The 25,581-nt window shown below is 39.7% G+C and overlaps 1 long non-coding RNA gene across 2 annotated transcripts; it reads right to left on the reverse strand.

The window, feature by feature from the left end:
• Positions 1-3,012: 3,012 nt before the first annotated feature.
• On the reverse strand, positions 3,013-25,319 carry LOC132352261 (uncharacterized). Of its 2 annotated transcripts, none has more exons than XR_009498641.1 (3): positions 25,178-25,319; positions 4,933-5,013; positions 3,013-4,020 (listed from the first exon to the last, which is right to left on the reverse strand). It is a non-coding gene; the product is annotated as an uncharacterized LOC132352261 (long non-coding RNA). The 2 variants fall into 2 exon arrangements; XR_009498642.1 differs by lacking the exon at positions 25,178-25,319 and adding an exon at positions 5,239-5,532.
• Between the last annotated feature and the right edge of the window lie 262 nt (positions 25,320-25,581).

Here is a 25,581-nt window from a genome sequence, read left to right on the forward strand (position 1 = left end):
ATCGAAGCAGCAATTCCACTCCTAAGAATGTACTCAAGAGAAATGCATACATAAAAAACACATGTACAGAAATGTTTATGGCAACACTATTTGAAATAGTCCCAAATTGGTTGACATTCCCTTCAAATGATCATCAAACCATTACCATAGATAATGGTGCCATATTCATAATATTCATTCAATATATCATCATGTGAAAATGAATGAACTGTAGATACATGCAACTTGGACAGTTATCAATTTTGAGTAAATAACACAGAAGTATGCATATTTTGTGACCCTGTGTATATAAAGTTCATCTATATAAATTATGTTAATGGCTATCAGGATGGGGAAGAAAAGAATTGTTAAAGACTGTAAGAGGGCAAAAAGGGGGCTTTGGGATGCTAACAATGGTCTATTTTCTGACATGGAAACTGGGCTGTGATTAACTGGCGTGTTCACTTTGTGAAAATTCATGGAGCTTTACACTTAGGATTTATGGAGCTACTTATATGTATATATTATTTATACTAAAAAGTTAAAATGAAAATGTGGGGAATTTCTTTTGAATATCTTCAGTAATGGCAAATGTTCACTTCTTTGAGGGTGTGAACTTTTTGAAAAAAATCAAAGGTAATTTTGAAGCTGTTGAGTAAAGTGGGTGATTAAACCAAGGAAAGGTGTTCTGACCAAAAAGGAAGTGCAGCTGTAACATAATGAGATTGATTCTTTATTGAAGCACAGAACGTGGTCACAAAAATATCATTTTAAAAGGGGACTTCCAAGAATTTTAATGGTTAGAAAAAACTGATAGGAATAAGTGTATCGTTTGTAATGAAATCATGCTATTTGATCATGAAGGCATGTATTTAACTGTGTTTCCATATATAGCTTCTCATTTGGGCCACTCTGAAAATCTGGTGAAGTAAGTCTTATAATCACTTTAGAAAGGCAGGGGTTAATATCCCATTACTTTAAATTTTGGAGGGGAAGAGATAGATGAGGGGGAATTTCAGGAAGGTGGTCAAAAGGAACAAACTTCCAGATATAAGATAAATAAGTACTAGGGGTGTAATATGTAGCATGAGGACTATAGTTAACGCTGCTGAATGCTGTACAGGAACGTTGTTAAAAGAGTAGACCCTGAGTGCTCGTCACAAGGAGAAAATTTTTTTTCTTTTCTTTTTGTATCTATATGAGATGATGGATGTTAATTGAACCTATTGTGGTGATCATTTTACAATATATGCAAATCAAACCATCATGCTATACACCTTAAACTTATACAGTGATGTATGTCAGCTATTTCTCAATAAAACTGGGGAAAAAATATTAGAATTACAGAGAGAGACAGACATGCAGACAGAGAGACAGAGACAGGTAGGCTACCCAGGCAGTGAGTTACCCAAGATTACACACAGTGGGAAAGTGCTAGAGGCTGAATTTGTCCAGCATCTTCTGATTCCTGCCCATTTTCTAGTGCCACACATTCTGGAGAGTAATAAGGATATCTGTGTTTCTTTTTACCTTTGAGCTGTTTCCTTATCTGCACTACTCTTTTGAACCATATAGCATGTTAAGCTTCTGATCATGTATTAAACTAACACACCATTTATAGTATTTGTAAGGCAGCAATTTTAATGTTGTAAGATCTAGCAGTTTTATATCTAGGTTTGTGTCATCCATGAATGATAAACTCAGTAAGAAAAATTTTTCAATCAATATTTTTCTTGTACCATTGCCACCAATACCTTTTAAAATCAAGCTTTTCTTTTGGGGTGAATGTATATGATTCCATTATTTTCTCATGCAGAATTGGGCAGCTGTTTAAATTCAAGTACAGAGTTCCTCTTTCAAGTTTGCTAACACATTCACTAGTGTTTGGATGATATCTCAAGCTACTTCTGATGAATTACTCTGTCCTCAGAGAATTAACTTGGAGCATAGAGAGATAACTTACTTCCCCATATAATGCATTTTACACAGTAGATGACCAACAAATATTTGTAGGATGCATTAATGAATGGATGGATGATTAATGATACGTAGCACTTTAATTAGAAGAGAGGCTCAGATCATCCCACTATTTCAGGACCATACCTTGGACATGCTGTGTGTTCTCTGCCCTTTCTAACAACTTACACAGTTGTGCTAGGCGATGCTGGATATGCTTGTGAAACCACACATTCACATATAGGTGGGTGATTCTCACTTTACTGTTAATTTGAGTTTTGTAGCTTTTTGATGTTTTTATTTTATTTTTCATTGTGTAGAATCCACATGACCTACGGAAGACAATAGCTAATAGGTATAACCAGAGCCAAATTAAGCTTTTGCTGATGTATTTCAGAAGATGATATTATCTTGGATTTCTTGTGAGAGGTGGGGAAAAACAATGATTTTTCTTTGTTCACCTTTCTTGACCTATGTTTACAGCTGTGAGTTTTTAAAAATTGGTGGCCTATATACTTATATGCAAAGATCACATGGTGAAACAAGTTTTACAAAATCAGAGACTTCTTATATTTCCAGCATTTCATTTTTCTCCAATTTCAGTGTATCAGTTCAAACAGGAAAGAGATGGCTAACTCAAAGGATTAAGAGAATCTTGACAGAGCTATGGGAAAGGTTAAAATGGAGCTGTCCTACAAAATAAAACATGCACTGAACATACAACTCAGCAATTGTACTTTTGGGCATTTATCTCAGGGAAATAAAAACTTATGTTCATAGAAGCTGTATTCCTAGAGCGCGGAGCAAGGCAGAGAAAGGCCTGGGGGCCAGAGAGCAGGGGGCAAATAGAGAAACCTGCATGTCTCTGCTACAAGCAAATATTTTCTTCTAGTATTTCCCAGAGAGAGATTTTTCTTTTAAAAGTAGTATTTAGTTTTCTGAAATTTCATTACATGTTTTTCAGTTGTCTAGGTATGCTTTTGCCTAGTCGGCCCTATGATCAGTATCATTCTACTGGTTGTGAACCTGTGTTTATAATTTTTGTACAGTAAACAAACACCTTGTAAACTGGATACATTTCATTTCTTAAATTTTAATTAAGGGTATTTATTAAGCTCTCACAATAAGTAAGTCTTGTTGGAGATACAATTAAAAGTGGGAAAAGGGGGGAGAGGGTTTCCCTGACCTCTAAGTTATTCATAAACCAATGCAGAAGATAGAAATATTTACCAAAACCCACCAGTACATGGAACAAACAAAGGGAGGGGAGGCTGTGTCTTTAATCAGGTGTAAAATTCTAAATTGAAATATTGACGTCCTTACGCGTAGAGCTTTAAATTTCCGCGGCAGTTGTGCAAATGTTTGTGGTGGGGGGTGAAGTGAGAGCTGTGATACTTCTGCATCTCATCCCAGGAACGTAGTTAGCGGAGACTTGAGATGCCTTTGCATTTCTGAGGCAGATTAGACTTCCTTCCACTCTTCATCATTTTCCTGCAGAAACTCGAGATGGTTTTTTCCACAGTCACCTTGTCCCTCTTCCCGTCTCATGTTGCAACTATCTGGACTTCATCAATCTTTCAGCCTTAATCCCTGACCAAATCTTCTCCTCTTTTCCTGCCACATCACAACATTTGAAGAGAAACAAACTTACGATTTGATCATAGTTTTTTAACAAGATAGAAAAAATTATGTCTATCATCTATTAATTTTGAAATGTAGGCCACGTAGGACATCGCTGTGACATGAAGGCATGTTTTTCATTTAAATTCCAATTTTTTGAATAGAAGGAAAGATTTGACTGGGATTTCCTGAATGAAATAAATATCCTCTCACCAACTTTGCAGTATTTTCATCTGAGGAAATGTAAAAGGATCCGCATCTCCTCTAAAGTATTTATTTAGACTTTTTTTCTTTAAAGCTGTGTTTTCTTGCATTTGATTGTCACCAGCAAATATAGGAAGTGATGAGTTTTCCTAACGGCTGGAGCTAAACAAGATCTCTCGTTAAGTAGCAAAGAATCCAACAGCCTTTGTTCTTCGTGCTCACTTTCCTTACACAATGACTTCTAATTTGCCCAACTGTTACCTTCAAAGTAAAAGGAAGAGTCTGATTTATAATCAACACAATTTGCTCAGTTTTACAAAAATTGTTTGATTTAAATAATTTGTACAGAATGAAGATGTCAAAAACACTTCAGATTTTACTTATCTTCTAAAACAGATTTGCTTTGAAATCCAATCTAACTAGTATATACATTTTGAGTCTATTAGTCTGTAATAAAAGATAGTGGATATTTTTATCACACTGTCTCTGCAGAATAATACCACTACTCTGCATTTAAAATAAAGCATCTTTATCTTGAAAAAGCTGGAATATCTTTCATCTCATTGTATCCTAATTCAGGGGCAGTAGAATCCATCTTGCAGATGAAGGATTGAGACAGAGACAAATGATTTGTTGTCCAAAGTGACATCTGCATAAGGGCTGGCCCTGCGTGAACTTAAGACCCTCACATCCAGCACCACTCGCTCTGCTCGCAGTAGCCCAACACTGCAGGAGCCACAGGGACTGATGTAAAAGCTCCTATCTCCCTCTGCAATTCCAGCAGCAGTGGTTGCTACCCTTCTGAAGATGGCTGCTGCAGGCACACTTTAAAAGTAGAAACTCAGGAAGTAAGAGAAAGGGTTTGGGTTTGTTTCCTGGGGCAGGAGGAAAGGCAGGAGAACTCCTCTTAGCAGGATGCTAAACTGGTCACTCCTGGAAGTCACACTTTTTTCATCCCCAAAATGACAACCTTCTAAAGGAAATAAATAACCCCTCCCATCCTGCATGTTGCCAGGGGACTGGTGGAAAAAAGACGCGCGACCCAGGGCAGTGTGCTGCAGGGCCTGGATGCGCTGGGGCTAGGGGTGTGAAGGAGAGAAGGGCCAGGAAAGACGGAAAGGCAGATGGTAGGTGATGAGCAGCTTTGCAGTTGAAAGAAAGTGGGGAACTTACCGAGATTGGCTACAAAGGCTAGACAGCCCTCACAGTGCTGCTGCTTGAAGGTGAAGTCACTCTATCAGGAGCCTGTAAACCCTGTAAAACCAAAAGAAAGAACGATCAGGAAGGGTAGGGCTGAGGCAAGACCTGTGGTTACTAACTCACAAATGACGAAGAATAGGAAGATTTAAGTCCACTACTGAGCAGCATTTCTATAAGCACTTCAACCAAAATGTTTAATCAATTCTTCGGTCAGTGTCCATGGTGCTCAATTGTTCCCTTTTTGTGACAAATCCCAAAGAAGTAACCTCAATCTGTTACCCTTTGCGAAACTGCTGATTCTGGGTGGGCTCAGAAACAAAGCTGCAGCGCACGCGTTTTGAGGAAGGAAAGTAAAAACGTTAACATCAAGTCCGGTGTTTTGGGAACTGGACGACTTTGGTTGCCAGCTCCAGCCTCCTTTATCTCTTCCGTCTCAAATTAGGAAGAAAAACCTGTTCTCCCTGACTGCATTCCTTTTCAAAAATTTTCCTTTCTCATACCCAGATGGTGCCCTTTGAACTTAAAAGCTAAAGAACTTTGTTCCCCACTGTAAATCGTCCCCAAGGCCACGTTGCTTTTCCATTTAGCTGCCAAGCTGGGGAGAATTGGCAGTTATACTGGACAATTAGCACTTTGAAATATTATCCCAGCACATATGTAACAGGTTAGCACAGCGCCTGGACACGAAAGGGAGTGCCTTCCTTCCCTCTGGGCACTAACCTAGGCAGGTCTAGCTGCATTTCTACCACTGAGATAGGGGAAAACCGGTGTCCTAAGAGGGGATAGATACAAAAGCAAAGAAAAATACGAAAGAATGTTGCTGGACTGTTATTTTAAAATTCAGTTTTAGATTGATAAGTCATTAAGCAAAGCCCGAAAAAAAATCAAAGGGAGAAAAAGACAACAGGAAATGAAAATATTAATACTGAAACCCCTAAAAGCAATCACCTTTATCTCTAGCTGTAAAACAGTCCACACTCTAAAACTCAAGTCCAAAGTATTGCAGACACTGACCAAAGACCTATTACTGAACTGTCTCTATTAATAATTAGGGATGGTTTTAAGTTTTTCCCTAGCACTTTATTTAGTACAATCCAAAATGCTATCACCTGGAAAAAATAAGCAATAGCAGGGCTGTTATTTATATGATCTGTGAAAATAAGCATTAACCCACTCTTCTAGTCTCTGAATAAAACCAGACATATGGTGAGTATTAAAAAGCAAATGTAGTCTATTGCAACTTTGTAAATTTTTGTTTGCTTGTTCATGGAACCTCTCACTTAAAGGAAATTTTCCTGCTTCAGTCTTCCTTTAAGAGATAAATTCTCTGAAATACTACCCACAGCTTTCAAAATCCTTAAATCCAGAGAAAAGTGGCTCTTAAAAGTATTCAGATTAACCTGGAAATAATACGGCAGTTTAGCCAGCTAAGAAGTATGTGGGACTTTCTAGCTATTCCTCATGATTTCCTGACCAGAAGAGAAAATAACTTCTAGCTTCACCTTGAGCTAACAAGTCAAGAGAAATTTGAGCCAATGTTTAAATAGGACATACATAATCCAGACTGTTATACAGAAAAGAAAATTGCATTGGATTTGGTTGAGTTTTCAGAGTTTGATGGAAAGACTAGATCAGGAATCAGAAGATGTGGGTATTAGTCTTAGATATGCAAACTTGAGCACTACCTCCCTGATTCTCACTTTCCTCACCTACAAAATAGGATAAGAGAATCCACTGGGCCAATCTTTATTTTATGTGAGAATTTCATAACTATAATCAGATATACATTATCATTCACAGTTAGAGGGTATTCATTCAACAAACTCATTTTGAGAGTTCCACCTTCCAAAAGGATTTTATTCCATTTAAATGTTTATTATCATTGGGTGTAGCCAAAACCTCTGGTGTTTCTGGAAATAATAAGAAGGGTTAAATCTCAGGTATCACAAAGCTCGCTTTATTCCTCTGACCTCTAAGCCCTTAATTCTGGAAGTCCTGCCTATCCTCTCCATGCAGACAGCTTGATCTCACTTGGGGTAGGGAAAGAGATGCTTCTAAATTTAGTCTAAGTGGATTTAACATATGGCATCATACCTTCCCGGGTCAAGAGGTCCCTGTGTTTCTGGAAAACTGGAAGACAGATTTTGCTGGGTGGTAGAAATTGGAGAAGGAAGACCATTCAACTATTTGGAGAAAAACAGTGACTTGAGGATGTGGGATTGCTTTAAACTAAATTTCTAAAAGAAAGCTATGCCCTAATGCTAAAAAGGCTTCTTGATTTAGGCCTTTGAGATATTTCCCTGATGGCATTTAAGACATATTAAATTATTTGGCATTTGGTCCATGTGTGAAATGGACTCAGCTCTAAGTGAGTTACTCAGCCTTGGACTTGGTAAATTATCTTTATTGGATTTGAGGATAAAAATAAATAGAAGCACAAGGAGGGTTAGAACTGAGATTTTCTTTTCCAAAGCCAAAGGCTCAGAGTCAATAAAAAGTCAAAAGATAAAGGCATAAGAAAAAACAACAGCAACAGTGAAATTAAGACTTTTAAACTGGAAACAAGTTTTTTTTTGGAAATAATTTTTAATAAAACTGTGATTCAAACCTTATAAGTTTCTTGTTAAAAAAGACCTGGCTTTAATTTCAGGTGAGCATGGGTGGCTTCAGATCAGCAATGACAATAATGTGTATTTCGGTGAACTCCAAATACTTGTGAGGGAAAAACAGGTAGGATCTGCCATATTTCCTTATGGCTTAATTAAGGCATCAGGATTCATGCTTTTATGTCTGTCTGGGATATCCACGATTACTAACATTCTTATAAATGTTTTTTCCCTCGTTGCACCAAAGGCGTAAAAGGACTCCAAGAAAAGAGCAGCTTTAGAGACAGAGCTGAAATGGTGTAAAATCCAAAATGAAGGTGTATATTTGGTTCTGTGCAATAAAACGATGGTAGTAAGTGCCATTGTAAACTATGTGAACACTGCCATCTAATGCATTGCTAAAAATCAGCAAGTGCTTTGGAAAGTTTTGCTGGGAAGCAAGAGAAACAGAAAATAACCACCTAATTAAGAACACTATTATCAGGATTTTACTTTACATTAAATGGAATGCAGTATTTAAATAAATCATGGCTCTTGTGCCTTATTTTTCAGCACACCAGCGGTATTTATTTTCTGAATACCTCTATCTTTTCTCATTTTCCAAGAATAGATTTTTTTATCTTACCAGTGCTGTGTAGCAAATAGTATTTAAATTAAGATCTTTTCTATCTGAGGACTGCTTTGTAGCTTGGAGAAAACAGGTCATCAAAACATATCAGTTGAAAAAACCCAAAGACCTAGAAAAGATCCACCAGTGTGTCTTTATTCAATATGGGATGTGATTAAAATGTCAGATGTTGTGTTAGAAGCTATCAATCCTGTATCCACCATGGCCATTTTCATTGCTTCAAGACTACTTAGAAAAAAAGTTTTTGAAACCCTGTTCACCATGGTTGAGCTAAAAGAAGCATATCACACACATGTACACACACCCACCCACCCCCATACACACACAATAAAACTATCATAACTTCCCCTAATCTTTACATAAGGAATATCTGGGGGAAAAATACTTAAAAGATATATCAACCACTTCTAATATTAGCACTTTGCAAACGGGCTTTACTAAAACTTCAAATGAGCCTGGCACAATCATTTATATAAACTCTATAAGCAAGTAAGTTGAAATAATCCCGTATTCTTTGGTTTCACTGCCGGGAAATAGCTGATGGTTATCTTGCCGCAACAATTCCCACCCTGAAGAAACTGCAAATCACATAGATCCCACATGCATGCCACAACTAAGGATCCGGCAAGCCGCAACTAAGGAGCATGCCTGCGGCAACCAAGACCCAGCACAACCAAATAAATAAAATTAAAAAAAAAAAAAGAAAAGAAAGGATGAGTAGTGGGCCAAAGGAGAGAGGGTGCAGTGAATTTGATAAGTTTGGGGAAAGTGTACTGCTGTAAACTGCAGCTGAGGTGAGTGCTTCGTGGTAGCGAAAGATACGTGAGGGGCAAGGCAGTTGTTTATACAGACAATGGTAGAATGTTTAGAAAATGATTGCATTTGAGCTTCATTAATTCACTCAGTTTTCCGAGCTGAGACCAAAGAGTGATGGAGAGATCAATGAGATGATGTCTCCATGTTTTAAAACTTCTACCCCAGTAGGAGAAAGAAGATACCTTCATAAATACAATAATATATGTATATATTTTTACATAAATATATGTGATATAATATGGCTCACAAATACATAGTATATTTGAAAAGAGTTTAGTAATTAGCAGATTAGGTGCCCAATAATTATATTTTTGAATGTGTGGATAACTATTTGGATAAATGAATAAATGGATTTATGAATTAGTGTCCTAAGAGAGGTTATGGGAGTTCAGAGAAAAGACAAATGATTTCTGTTAATTTTGGTAAGCTGGGGAGTGGAGACAAGTTATAGGAGTTTAAGAAAGAATATAAAATATAGTTGGGATTTGTGCAGCACATTGAATGATTGTTAATATAAACCCAGGTAGTGACAATAATGTTAGGCCATTGGAGGTAGAAAGAATAATAAAGGCTTGGAGACAGGAATTTATTCTGAATGAATGCATTTCTGTTTGCCTGATGATCTAAAAATGAGGGGGAAATTTCTACCTCCCACCATATACAAAAATTAGCTCAAAAGAGATCAATGACCTAAATATAAGACTTAAAACCCCAAGAAGCAAACATTGAGGCAAATCTTCATGACACTAGATTTGACAATGGATTCTTAGCTATGACACCAAAAGTACAAACACCAAAATTAAAAATAAATTGGACTTCAGCAGAAATTTAAAACTTCTGTGCATCAAAGGACATTATCAAGAAAGTGAAAGGGCAACCAACAGAATGGAAGAAAATCCTTGTAATTCGTGTATCTGACAAGGGTCTGGTAAATAGGATATACAAAGAACTCTTGAAACCCAAAAACAAAAGGATAAACAACGCAGTTAATGAAGGGCAAAGGACTTAAATAAACATCTGTCCAAAGCACATGAAGAGATGCTCGACATCGTTAACCATTAAAGAAAAGTAAATTGAAGCTGCAGTGAGGTACTGCTTCACACCCATTAACATGGCTATAATTTCTTTAAAAATACAAGTGTTGTCAAGGATGTGGAGAAACTGGTACCCTCATATGTTGCTGATGGAAATGTTAAATGGCTCAGCCACTGTGGAAAATAGTTTGGCAGTTCCTCAAAAAGTTAAACATAACATTTCCTTATGACCCAGAAATTCCACTCCTAGGTATCTATCCAAAAGATATGAAAGCAGGTACTCAAACAACTATATGTACATGCATGTTCATAGCAGCACTATTCACACTATCTAAATACAACCCAGAGGTCCATCCATGGGTGAACAGATGAACAAATGTGGCATATCCATACCATGGAATACTATTTGGCCATGAAAAGGAATGAAGTACTCATACATGCTAACAGTGATGAAACTCAAAAACATGCTAAGTGAAAGAAGCTAGACACAAAAAGGTCACATATTACATAATTCCAAATATATGAAATATCCAGAAGAGTCAAATCCATTTTCTGACAGAAAGCAGACTGATGGTTTCCAAGGGGTGGGGGGAGGGGAGAATGAGGAGTTACTGCTCAATGGCTATGCCGTTTCCTTTCAAAGTGATGAAAATGTTTTGGGAGTAGAGAGAGAGGGATGGTGGTTGTACAACACTGTGAATGTACCAGATGCCACTGGACTGTTCACTTTCAAATACCTAATTTTATTTTGTATGAATTTCACCTAAATTAAAAAAGAAATATTATGGAAATAGGAGAGCAGGATAGAAAATAAAAAGATAAGTTGAATAATTGTTATTTGCTGCCAATCAAATGCACACACAGGGAAGAATCACTCTTTGTAAGTTCTTGGTTAGAAGAGCACCATGATCATCTCCATGCTAGGGGACGTTTGAAGTAGCTGCAGTGTGTGGTAGAGATTGGACAAAGTGACAGGAAGCAAAACTACCTGCTCATAATTTTAAAACTAGTTCTGCTGCAGGAAAGAAAGTGGGGCGCAAGAGGATGGTCATGTCCCAGATCTCAGGTGAGTCCCTGAGACGGCTGCCAAGTATGGGTTCTTGGCTTCTCGCAGGAAAGAATTCAGGAGTGAGCCACAGTAAAGTGAAAGAAGGTTTCATCAGGGAGATACACATTCCACAGACAGAGTGTGGGCCATCTCAGAAGGTGAGACGCCCCCAAATATAGGGTGGTTAGTTTTATAGGCTGGGTAATTTCATAGGCTAATGAGCAGAAGGATTATTCCAATTACTTTGGGGAAGGGGCGGGGACTTCCAGGAGTTGGGCCACCACCCACTTTTTGACCTTTTATGGTCGGCCTGGGAACTGTCATGGCACCTGTGGGTATGTCATTTACATGCTAATGTATTATGCGTGTATAATGAGGCTCAAGGTCTACTGGAAGCCGAATCTTCCACCATCTTGGACCTAGTTGGTTCTAACCAGTTTATGTTGTTCATTTCCATGGAGTTTAATGACATTTTTTAAAACTGGAAAGTTGTTTCTTGGTCATAAAGAGATTAACAAGACCTGCTGTATTAAGAAATTTAAAATAGAACTACCATACAATCCAGAAATTTTACTGCTGGGTATTTATCTGAAGACAATAAAAACACTAATGTGAAAAGATATATGCACCCCCATGTTCACTGCAGTATTATTTACAGTAACCAAGATATGGAAACAACCTAAGTGTCCATCTATGAATGAATAGATAAAGGGGTGGTACATATATACAAGGGAATATTACTCAGCCATGAAAAGAATGAAATCTTGACATTTGCAACAACACAGATGGACCTTGAGGGAATTATAAGTGAAATAAGTCAGAGAAATACAAATACTGTATGCTTTCACTTACGTATGGAATCTAAAGAACAAAACAAACAAACAAAACAAAAGCATAGATACAGAGAACAGAATGGTGGTTGCCAGGGGTTTGAGGAATGGGCAAGACAGGTGAAAGGGATCAAGAGGTACAAACTTCCAGTTATAAAATAAATATCATAAGGGTGTTATATATGGCATGGTGACTATAGTCAATCATTTTGTACAGCAGACTTGAAAGTTGCCAAGAGAGAAATCCTAAAGGTTAACTTAGTACAGTGACAGATGGTAACTAGACTTATTGTGTTGATCATTTCACAATGTATACACATATCAAATCATTATGTTATACACCTGAAACCAATATAATGCTATATGTCAATTATACATGGATAAAAAATTTTTTTAAGAATTTGTGACTACAGTCATATAAATCATACATTTGGAATTATAAACATGAATATAAAGTAGCCTCTCCACCCATCATCTATCAGGAAATAATTTCCATTACACAAACATTCCCATTAAGAAATTTACATTCTAAAGATGCTTAATTACATTTCTGTTAGGTGTTCAAATATTCTTTTATATTTTCTGATTTTGACTAAGGCTCTTGGAGAAAAATACCTTGAAACTGCTCATCTCATTTAGATGGCGCTAAACTGAGTTAATGCCACTTGGTTGCACACTTAAGAGCTATATTTACTGAGGAGCGATAGACCTGCCACACTGCAGCATTGCAAAACACAGGGGGAAAACAGGAGAAGCTCCAGTTCTTTCTGCTTTTGTTCATCAAGCCAATCCTGTCTTTGCTGTACCTGTTTTAATGTCTCCTTTTCTGCTTTCCTATTTGGTCAATTTCTTTCCCCAAAACTTTGGCTGTGTAGTAACAATTACAACCTGAGTACTTCCAGGCCACCCTTATCCTCTTTCAGGGTTCTCCTTCCTCTGGTCTATTTGGGGAAAGAGAAACTGGTTCATGTCAATTACTAAGTCACTTCCCCTCTGCACTATTTCATTAGCCCATCTGAGGCCTCTACTCTCTCAGTTGGCAATCACCCATTCACACCTCAGAAGGTCATTAAATCAAGGGGACATGTAGCATTCTTTACTGGAGGTTTGGAACAAAAATTAAATATTAGACATTTCACACTTAAAAGTCCCTCAACTATCTCCTGCGCTACAGAACATTTACCCTTGTGTCGTGGTGACCTCCTCCCATATTGCAAGTCTTGATCTGTCCCTCTCACTTCTCCTAGGAAGCTCCCACCAATCAATTTCTCTTCATTTTGCAGTCAATTTACCAATCTTCTATTTTGGTGTCTCCTTCCAAATCATATAGGCAATGGCTCCCAAGGTCAGACCTTTAAATATTTTCTTAAACAAAGTCTCCAGAGAGAAACTATGCCACTTCCTTAGAGGCAAAAACAGCTATGTTATTTGTAGTTTTAACTAGGCTATTTTTCCCTCCTTGTTACTTTATTTTACTCAAAAACAGCTCATGTTGTCCTTTATGTCAGGGTCATAATAACCAAAGATAGTCCCTGAATGCCCTAGAGTTTTAGAAGTGCTGTTACAAGAGAAGGAATTTATAACACTCTAACTTGAGGTTACAGAAGATACAACAGTGATGAAAAAATTAAAATACTCATTTTCTGTTTCAATACAAATCAGTTCAGATTAAAAAAAAAAAAGGCAGCACTTCTCTTTTTCTATTTCCAAGTTGAAGCAGTGCAGAAACTTTCAGCTGACAATGACTAAGTCATTAACTGAACAGTACACTAAATAAATGAAATAAGCAAACTCCTTGTAAAAGTACAAGGCGATCATGGTTATGATTAGGGTAAGCCAAGGTGCAGAATACCCAGAGAGAGAGCTGACGGAAGTATTAAAGACTCCATATGTGGCCCACCTGGCTGGGAAAGAAATCTGGAGAAGCAGTCAAATGAATAAATCAGGAAAGTAGATCAAAAGAAAGTTGGAAAGTGAGATAAATGTAAGTGAATTAGAAGAGAAGGAAAAAACTTCTCTATAATATGACCAAGATTTTGAAGGAGCTAAAGTGTAAGATAACAACAATTAAGGGAAATATATGTGTGTGTGTGTATATATATATATATATATATATATATATATATATCTCGAGTCTGTATATTTCCTGTACATAATCTGTCTGTTTATAAGTTGTTCTAAAGTGCAGCAGTCAGCATCAGTAGGGGTCCTTCGTGGCAAGCAACAGAAATCAATTCAAATTTAAGCAGAAAAACAAAATACTGAAGGGTATCCAGTATCTCAAAGGCTTGCTTGAGGGAGGTGGAAGGCAGCTGGAGAGTGAGTCTCAGAAATGGACAGCACCCAAGGGAGGGGAGGTGGGCTCCGCGCTCCCACTGAGCAGCCCGATTAGGGTGCTTTCTTATTCACAGTGCTCCCAGTGGGCACTCAAGCTAAGCCTCCTCTGATGCTTCCAAGACCGCTGTGGGAAATGTCTCGCTGGTCACTTCTCCCCTGAAGATCTGAAAGTTCAAAGCCCCAGGCGTGAACCTCTCCTTGCTGACTGGGCCTGTGTCACATGATCATTTGATCATTTGTGGGAGAGAGTGAACTGCCATGTCTCTCACCACGGCTCACAGACTGTAGGGGACTTCCTCAAAAACAGAAGTCTCTTCTCTACCTTCCCACCAAACCAGACACATCGAATGACCTCCATAAATACTGAATGTTTGACAGTGCTAGCAGTTGAACTTAGTTGAATTAATACATGGAAAGAGTTAGAATTCGGTTTTCCTGACTGATCTGCTCCCCACAAAAAAAGGAAGGAGTAGGAAGCTGGAGTGCCCAGGCTGGGGATGGGGACAAGCGTGTGTGGGGTGAAGGGTCAAGGCTCTGAAGTCTAGGGTTTACAGCTCAGTTATAATATTTATTGTCTTTGAACTTGGGTAGTTTTGTTACAGCTTCATATGTGTGATAGTTGGAATTATTCTGAGGATGAAATTTTAAAAATGCATCCCACTTGCATACGGTTTGCTTAGAACAGGAGCGAGCGCTCATAAAACATCAGCCACTGTACCCACTCACGCTGTGGGGCTCCATCCCCCTCTCACGGGACTCCCAACACACACAGCTACTCTGAACACATTCTTGATTTTTTGATTTGAGGAGAATCCTGATGTAAGTCTTCTGCTTCCAGTGATCTTGACGGCTTTCCTGAGCTGTTCTGGTCACCTCCCTTTATTCTGAGCCTCAATCTCCTGAGGCTGCTACCTCGTGGATAAAAGCATTCTTCAGTTCCGTGTTGGGTTTAAAAACATAAGTATTCCAACAGCCCTTTCTAGTACTACTGGCCTGCTCATCTCTTGCTAACCACCTGGCCACCAATCTCTAGCTCCCTCGTGGCTGGATCCCACTACCATGAAGATGAGCTTGAAAGTCAATGATTTGGCTTTGAATCAAGCTCTATCATTCTTAAGTTGTGTGACCTTAGACAAGTTACTTAACCTTAACAATGCCTCATCTGCATTATTTGTATAATGAGGATGCTAATGAATCTGGCACATAAAAAATACCCTTGATTATTACCTCAATGAGTGTTCTTAATTATGAGTAGGCAAAGCTTCTGGTGGGATACAGTAATAGAAAAGGCTCTACAACTGATTTTCACATGAAGGGTTGCAGTAAGAAGTTCATAGAAGATGTACCAGTCAGAGTACCTGTAAGAAACTAAGATTAAGATCACTCCATTAGGGAACTTTATAAAATTATTGTAAAAGTGGAGGGGAGACAGCTTTTCTCCATCCACCTCAGCTCTGTGGATCACAATGGAAGATGCATCCACAGGTGCCAGGAAATAGGACTACATTCCAGTATTGGATCCCATCACAGGATCAGTCCCTCCCGGTTTCTGGGACTCGTTCTACCCAAGGGGCAGGTGCCAACCTTGTGTGCACAATGGAATCATTTGCAGAGTTTTTCAAAAGCACCAATCTCCAGGCCCCACCCCAAAGTCTACTGTTTAACTGGATGAAACGGGGGTAGAAATAAAATTTAAAATATAATTTTGTTTTAGAAAGGAAGGGGAAGAGGAAACGAGGGGAAAAGGAATCACTGTCCTGGGAAATTACTGTTCGAGGTTATCCAGGCCATTTCTTTGCTTCCTAGAAGTTCCCTGAAATCTGTGAAGAAAAGATAAAACCCCTAGATAAGTTCCTCAATGTGCTATTGTTCATGTGCTCGAATAGCTCAAAACTTTCACCATCAAGAAACTCTTAACCAAAGTTTAATCTAAATCCCTCCTGTTAAAAGCTAAAAGTCCCATTATTCCAGTGTTTAGCTCAGAGGAAACAAGACCTGCTCACAGCATTCAGATTGTACCCTTCTCCATCCTTGAGGTGTCACCTCACTTTACATAAGCGAGTTCTTTTTGTGCTTAATGAAATTGATTTGCCATTTCTACTGAACTGTAGTGTGAATCAGCTCTCAAGCAACGCAGGGCAGTACCTTCTTGTTTCCTAAGCCAGATTTTGCTGTGATAGCAAGCCGCCCGGGGCCCGAGGGCCATTATGGAGATGGGATGGCAGATCCCAGGGTCTGGCCTCCACGCAGACCAACCATTACACTGGCCTGTGGCCACAGGCACCTGGTAGTAGCCTGACTGCATTAAGCCTTTCTGCCAATCCTGGGAAATGAAAAATGAGTCTTTGGCAATCTTCAATCTGACTCAGTGTGTATTTAAGCCAAGGTATGAAATATAATAGCCACTGTTACTGAGCATCTAGTATATGCCAAAGATGTCATAACAATTAAAGGAGAAAACTTATGGACAGAGCACACTGCCAGGAACAGAGTAATCTCAATAAATGGTGACTGGTATTGGCATTATTACTAATCCCAAAAGTGGCCTTTAAAGGGTGACATGATTAGTCTCACTTTATAAGGATGAAATCAAGGTTTAGAGAGGTTCCATCACTTGCCCAAGGTTATACAGTTTACAAATGGAAGAGCAGTCATTAAATGCAGGACCACTTTTGAACAACAGACGCTTGCCCAGGATGGAGAGGGCAGAACATTTTTGACTGTTCATGGAAGTTTCCCATGGTTGGGAAGGAGGTTGAGTAGAGATTGCAACGAATTACTTCCTTTTCTTTTGCACAGCATGACAAACCACCTAAAAATTAATCTTCCAGTAGACAACTGCTTCTTTGGTGTGTGTGTGTATGTGTGCAAATCACACATGGCTATGCATGTGTAGACAACGTGATTTATTGGCTTTGTGGTAATAGTAGAGAGAGACAGGTGATGGATTACATTGTAGCAATAACACAAATCGATCACATTCAGAGATTAATCAATATCATTCACTTCAATTCTCTAAGTATTTATTATCAAGGGCATATTATGTGCTTGATATTGTGCACTAAATTCCTTGGAGGATATGAAAGAAAAAGATGGCAGGGTCCCAGCACTCAGAAATCTTCGTGTGGTTAAAACTCTCTGTGAAATAGGGAATCAAATGATATAAGAAATTGTTCATTAAAGTGCTAAATTAAACATAAAATTAAGTACCAAAATATATAATAGATACCTTCAGGATGAATTAAGGGAAAGGAAAGAGCTGGACCATTACCAAGGAAGGCTTCAGGAAGGAAGAGAGATGGGAGATGAGCACTGAGGATTTGAAGCCAAATAGAGAAAAGGGTGTGAATGTCTTTTCCTTTCATACCAGGCCTGTTAAGAATCAGCCTGAGCAAAGCACTTAAGTCAGGAATTCATTTAATTATTCATTCATCTGACAAGTAAACCTAATATATGCCAGACTTCTAGTAAAAAGAGAAATCAGCATGATGTGTACAGGGAACAATGAAGAAGCTACTTGATGGAACAGACAGTTTGATAAGGGGTTGCAAAGACATAGAAATTGGGTGGAGTGAAATTCTGGACACCCAGAGACACAGAAATAGGATGGCCCATGAGAAACTGCTCTAAACTCTTGAGGAGGAAAAAAAAGATACAACGAAAGTGGTATTAGAGAAAACCTCATTGAGGAGAAGGGCTCAGGTTCCTTGGTGCCAGGCTAAGACACATACATCTGCACACACTCCCTACGTTCATATGTATATACACAGAGAGATGCTGAGAAGTCTTTTGCCTACTTGATTTGGCCATGCTAAATGTTCAAGAAAAATACTATTTGAAAACGGCAATGGATACTCTTGAAGGCAAAAATGAGTCAGTAATCCTCAACTCTGGTTTTCAATTGGAAATCAAATAGCCCTGGTCTAGCCCCTTCTGGGGAATGTTCTCTGATTCCACCATCCATAACGTAGGTTTGGTTTTCCATTACCAGTAAACAGAATATCAAGAAGTTTTCATCTGTACCCAGAAATCTATGTATTTAGTTAAAGAAGGGATTTCCCCCCCAAGAGACATAAGGCAATGGGGTGAGAAAGGAAAATCTTTTCAACGAAATTAAACAAATTCAAACAGTGTCATGTGCTTCACAGCTACTAAGAAGGCACAGAGATCAAATCTTATTTTCCTACTGTCAGACCTAGGGTCTAATTATTTAAAAAAAAAATCCATGACACCCAAGCTAATTAGTACAAAACGGCCTTAAATGGCATTGGCTTCATTAAATGACAGAAAAATATTTTAGAATGACCCTCTTAGTGGGGGAAGGGTGTGAAAATTACCAAAGAACGGCTTTAATTTTAGAATACCGGGAAGAATTTCACACAGCGGCAAACATAATTTCACTCAAACTGTATGAAAACATTATATACTTAAACAGCTATAAATCTTTGCTTGAAAAAATAATAGTAAACACAGGACTTCTAGTGAATAAAAATGGAGTTTAAATCTATATCAAGTATTGGCTTGGCTGCTAACAGATTTGGTCTAAATGTCAGTGTACGACCTTCTCACTTAACTCGAGACCATGTGGGTTTGCTTTTCCCGATACAGGTTTAGCAAATATGGAAGCAACCATCTCAAACATCAGCCACTCAAGCAAAAGGATATGTATTACTCTTAACCTATCATGCCTATGGGTACACTAGGAGCTTCCACAGAGACAAAAGTGGTCTGAGACTTCACAAGGTATGATGCCCCTGAGATCACTCTGCCCTTTCCCGCTGCTGCACAGACATTAGTACAGACAGCAGCAGACAAGGGAAAGCAGCCAAGAACAGCAGCAGAAATGCCAGCAGACAAATCCATTGTAGCCAATCCAACATCTCCAACAATTTCACTAGTTTGGTTCAACAGTTTCTGGAGAAACGGAAGCTATCGCTCCAAATGACTCCTGGCCAATTTTTACAGGTCATCTCAAGCTTCCTGTACCATTACCCTTCCAACTACTCACATAATAAGGGACCAGCAAAGTCAGCTATGGATTGGCAAAGCAAGGAGTTGGCTTTGGCTCTTTGTAACATTAATAGGAATTACGGGAAGCAAGGAGTTTAGATGTTCAGCCGATAGAGTGCTTTAGAGCAATACTGTACCCACCTGATTTTTCTAGCGCTGACACATTGGCTGGTCCTGCATCTTGAAATACACAGCCATCCATCTCGTTTCAGAGGCAGAGAAGATGTACCAACCTAACTATGTGTGACGGGGGATGCCCACATTGACTTAGGATGCCTAATCTGATTTAATAGATTATTACTAAATCTACAAAGGAAAAGATGCACATCAACGGTTCGCGTTAAGTCACTGTACCTAGGTCACACACAGTACCATTTAGTAAGTTCTACATGCCACTGTCCTCAATAAAAGTGGTTTCATTGTCCCGGGGGAAGGCATGTTCTGGGCCAAAGATGAGACTCTCCGTTCCCCACACCCAAGAAGGCAGATGGAAGCCATATAATACACAGCCCTAAGCTGGGCCTTATAAGGAATATTTTTTTTAAATATCCCTAAGTTTTTAAGGTTCTTTTCTTATTGAGAAAAACAAAATATACACAAAATACAAATCAAATGCTACAGCAAGATCACCAGCTGACTTCATTTCTCAGGTCATGTTGCACTTACAAAATATAATTTATGCTATGAGGCAATATATCTGCTCCTAAAAAAAACCCCCACACTCAGCAAAATCATACATGAAAAATAACCAGAGATTATGCAAAAAATGAGATTATGGGCAGACCACTCACTATCAATTCAATCCATAACAAGAATGCTAGCAAAAACAATAATGATTTTGAGAAAAATACTAGCTCTGTTAAAAAGACATTGACATTCCTAATAAATAAAGAAATACTAAGTGAAAGTATTGGCGGAAGGGGATATAAGGAAGAGTTGAGGCTGCTGAGTTGTGAACAAGATCAAAATGGACAAATGTTGGGGAGAGTTGCAAAATAGGAACTTCCAAGACAAAGCCCGTGTCCTGTGGCCGCACTGAGTCAACAGGAAGAGCGTAGGGTAAGGAACATCATGCACAGACTCTATTCCTGTACACCAGCTGTGTTACTGTATTTGTGTTCAGCTCCTATCACTTGATGGTGTAAAACAGTAACCTGCTGGGGCAAATCACCCATGGACTGACCTATGTGATTGATGCGTTACAATGATGTCTTTCTATCCACCCACCACATGTAGGCTAGTTTTCAACACAGAAACAAAAGTTTTAGCAGAGCAGATCAAATGTCATGTTTATTTTATTTTCTTACCCAAGTCTCCATTTAACTACCTATCAGTTTCTCCCATTGTTACTAATAGTGTTACCAATATCTGAACACCCCAAGCTTGAATTGCATTTTTTCACTCCGTCTTATTTTTGAATAGCAAGTTGCCGAATATTTCATTTACCATCAAAAAATACCGCACCAGATTTCAGGCCCCTCTCTCCTGTCAAGGTGTGGTTGAAGAAAGAATCAACAAGCCCGCTGGAGAGACAAGATACAGGAGAGGGGTAACTCTTGGCTTCTCTCACAAATGTGAAACCGGAGAGTGAGACCTGGACATCATGACCAGGGTGGAAAGTGAGAGAGGAGCCACCGGTTCTCCGCCAAGTACAAATCTTATCATACTATCTGGGAGCTAAGTGGGGAATGCTAGCCTCCATATAAGAAGAATCCAAGGCAAAGTCAAAGAACCAGGAAAACAAGAATGAGAGAAAGCAGAGCTGGAAAGGGAGATGCAGTCTGGCCAGGACTCATCCTTCATTTAAATGAGTCAAGATTCATATATTGATACATCCTTTGTGTGGGAAGGTGGGATTCATTTCAGAAAGCTCAAATAGGCTTAGGCACAGCAGACTCTTTTCTTCCTGAGCTGTGACTGCAGGCTGGCCATCAAGATCTAATCTTTCTCTCCCACTATGCGTTTAAACAGTTGTCCCGGGAATGTCCCCTCCCAATCAAGACTGTACATCCTAAATTTACACACCGTTAGGTGTGGTCACATGACTACACTTTCGGCAAAGGAATATAAATAGAGGCGATGGACGCCTTTTCAGTCTCATAATGAAATAAGGCCGTGCCTTAAAACCCTGAGCTTATCTGTTCCATGCGCTCTCTCCCCTTCTTTCTTGATGTAACTCAGACATTGCAGCAATCCAGTTTCTTGATTGCCATGCACCACATGGAATTGGCAGAAACCTGGGTACCAAATAACTTTGAGGAATATAGTTGCCCTATCGACCTGCAAATATTACCTGTGAAAGAAATCATCTTCCATATTCTTTAAACCTCCATCCCTTGCAGTTTAGCTTATCTCAAATAATATACATTCTAAGACATTCTATAGTCTATCTAGTCATATTTTTCGGTTAGTTAATTATTTTTAAACTAATTTATTAATCAAAAGGCAACTTTGAATATTCACTATCTTGCCGTTCCTGAGCAAAATAAAGCAAATCTCTTATGAACCTGTTGATAACTCTCCATGAGCGGTATTTTCCCAGTGATGTGGGAAAATGATATGGGATATTTTCTTGACACTGTTCCCTCCATCTGAATGACATTCTTGAACATCTTTAGCTGTTCCAAATTGTCATAATTATAATTTTTGAGTTGGGGAAGGCAATAAAGCAAACTCTTATATCATTTGGAAGAATAAATGAGCTAGAATACACAAGAAATTTTTTTAAATAAGGAGGTTCTTGCTCTTTGAAATATGAAAATCCTCTTTGAAAAAAAACTACAATAATTTTTAAAAGGGAGGTACTGGCCGGAGAAGAGAGAGATTGATATTTGAGACAGAATATATATATATATATATATATATATATATATATATATATATATATATATACACTTAGGTATAATTACAGATAAAGGTGGCATCTCAAATCAAGAAAAAAGACAAGTTGTTAATAAAAATTGTGTTGGGTCTGAGTCTCCATTTGAAAAATGCAGCAAAAATCAATCCCTACCTCATCTTTTAGAGCAAAATTATTTCCAGACCAACTAGAAGCTTAAATGAAAAATAAATATACAAATTGCACAGTGAATATTTATCTAATTTATCTAACAAACGAAAAAGAATTTTTGATAATGACAAGCAGAACCTCCAGAAGGAAAAATTAATAATAGATTTGATTGTGCAAACATTTAAACCTTCAGTACTAAATTTTAATTCAAGGAAAAATGACAAAAATATAAAAATGTATACAAAAGAAATCAATGTCTTTAAAACACATAAAACTCTAAGCGTTACTATGAAAAAGCATTCCCATAGAAAGTAACAAAGGATTTGAATAATCAAGTCGTGGAATAGTAAATTAAAATTGACAGTGAGCATATAAATATGTTCAGCTTCACTAGCAATTCAAACTTTCAAATCAAAATGAAAACGAGAGGCTATATTTCAACTATCAGATTGGTAGAGAAGCTCTTTCCACTAGCAGGAGAACTCGCAGATTGGAGAGTAGGTGTGAATTAAGGTTTATGAAATCTCTCCTCCCACTTGGATGACCTGTGCTTCGCCAGGGGCCTCTCTTCCAGACTGACAGGATCTCTAAGTCTCTCCTGTGTTCTGATCCTCAGGGGGTTCAGTAGATGTGCCTTTATTCACACCTATAGTTACCAGTCTCTTTTTCTGTTCATGTCTAGATTCCAGAAGATTCTTTCTGGTTCATACCTTTAAATATGATCACCTCCCTAAAAAGGTCCGCAGTAAATAATGACTTCCTTTGGCTAAAACTAAATGACAACGTTATAAAGAGGGTTTCTTGGCTAATTAGGAAGAAGAAGGCTGGAGGAGTGGGGATGCAGGCGGGATGAAGTTCAGGCCCACAGGAGAGCATCACTCTTTTTTTTTTTTTTTTTTTTTCTATTTTTTTTTTTTTTTAATGCTATTCTTGTCTGCTTACATTCTTTTTATGTATGTATGTATGTATGTATGTATGGCTTTGTTGGGTCTTCGTTTCTGTGCGAGGGCTTTCTCTAGTTGTGGCAAGCGGGGGCCACTCTTCATCGCGGTGCGGGGGCCACTCTTCATCGCGGTGCGCGGGCCTCTCACTATCGCGGCTTCTCTCGTTGCCGAGCACAGGCTCCAGACGCGCAGGCTCAGTTATTGTGGCTCACGGGCCGAGTTGCTCCGTGGCATGTGGGATCTTCCCAGACCAGGGCTCGAACCCGCGCCCCCTGCATCGGCAGGCAGACTCCCAACCACTGCGCCACCAGGGAAGCCCGAGAGCATCACTCTTAATGAGGTTGCCTCTACTTGAACGCCCTTCCCTCTGCTTTCTCCTCTCTCTGGATCATCTGCCTGCAAGACAAACCCTCCTTCTTTCCAGAGTATTTCCCCATGTGAGACTACGTATGTCTCATTTCCCACTTTTCAGGATAAGCAAATCAATCAAACTGATCCCCTAACGAGGCAGTGGGTGTGCTTTTTACACCCCTTGGGGAAAAATGTCTTACTCTAAATGGGTGGCTCTAATGATGGTATTTGCCGGCGCTGTGGCCCAGGTTTCAGCCTTAGCAGCAGATGAGAATCACCTAAGAATGAATCCAGAGCAGATTTTAAAACATATCAAAATGGCCCGGTGTCATGACAAACCAATTAATTCAGAATACCTGGCACTGGGGCTGAGCCATATTTTTTTGTTTGTGTTTTAAAGTTCCAAAGATGAATCTGATGCTAATATTCAGGATTGAGGATTGAGGATCCATCCCTACAACAGTGGTTCTCAAAGTGTGGTCTCCAGATCAGCATCAAGAACACCTGGGAACCTGTCAGAAATGCAGATTCTCGGGCTTCTGAGAATTCTTTGGGCCTCCAAACCTACAGAATCTGAAACTCCAAGGGTGGGACTGAAGACTCTTTGCTAGCGATACCTCCAGGCGATTCTGACATGCACGCTCAAGTTTGAGAATTACTGCATTAGGACAGTCATTCCATGACATTTTGTGAGTCCCTCCTGCGTCCAAGCACTCAGTATATAAAGATGAAATAACAGTTTAAAAAATCAAATTTGGTGTGATAAGTACCATTAGGAAAGATTAACCATGTACTATAAAACTCCAGAGGCAGAAACCATGGACAAGGTCATATCTGACGGGTCATCACAGACCACAGGCTGGCGACTTTAAACGCAAATATTCTGTTTACTTTCCATCTTCTGATGAGAGATCTGCCAACCCAGTTACACAGAGTGAGCCCAAGACTGAGAGGAATAAATGGCAAGCTGCATTTCCTTATCTGCTGGACCCCACTGCAACTCCAGCCTTTCTCAGAAGTTGACCAGTCAAGGTTTGCTGAATTTAAACACTCTGACCCAGTATGCCCAGCACCCAAGTGAAGCCAGATTCCGACAGACACCACACACACACACACACACACACACACACACACACACACCCTCGGTGTGCGCCAGTTCCTTCTGGTCCAGGGGTCCCTCATCAGCTAAGCCCAGCTCCTCCCGCGCAACCCAGAAGGAAGGCAAGGAGCAAACGAGAAGCAAGAAAAAGCAGAAGGGCTGATCTGCTGGGGCTTTCCAGGAAGAAGCTTCCGGACAACGGCGCCACTTCCCCGGCCGCTTGCCCCAGCGCCTCCGACCGGGCGCACCTCTCTCTCCGCCGCCGGCCCGGCGCGCCCTCCGCGAGAGCGCAGTGCCCAGCGCGCGCCACGGGAACGCGGGGACCAGCCCTCGCCCGGGAGCGGACAGTCAGCGATCAGAACTGGGCCTGGGGTTTGGTACACCCGGCCTCCTGCGGGGGGGGACAGCGAGCCGGCCCCCGCCGGCCAGAGGCGGCCCCTCTCCATCTCTCCTAGGCGGCCAGGGCGCGCTGCGCGGCAAGACGGGGTCTCAGGGTTGCCGGTACCTCTCGGCCTCCTGGGCTCGCCTCCCTTTCTTGCCCCACCTCCTGCGCCCTTCTTCCGCGTCCTCCCCTTCGCTTGTTCCTTCTTTTCTGGACCCTTCTGCAGCTCTCCTCCCAGACAGTGGTTTTAAAGGTGGGAGGGAGCCGCTGCCGAACTGGACTCCTGACCTTGCACATTCCTGAAAGCACCTTCGAAGTAGGGTTGAAAAAGAAATAGCAGAAGATAAAGCTGCTGGAGGGAGTCAACGGAAATTATTTTGGGCATCTCCCACCCACCCCTCCACGCACACCTGAAAATAGAGTGCAAGAGAATCACTGGTTCTGGGCAAAATTCTCAAGCGGACTAAATAAACGCCCAGCTTTGAGTTTCTGGGGAAAGAGTACCCAGGACATACCATTTTCTGGTG

Source organism: Balaenoptera ricei, chromosome 18 (genome assembly GCF_028023285.1).
Source record: "Balaenoptera ricei isolate mBalRic1 chromosome 18, mBalRic1.hap2, whole genome shotgun sequence".
NCBI classification, from domain to species: domain Eukaryota; kingdom Metazoa; phylum Chordata; class Mammalia; order Artiodactyla; family Balaenopteridae; genus Balaenoptera; species Balaenoptera ricei.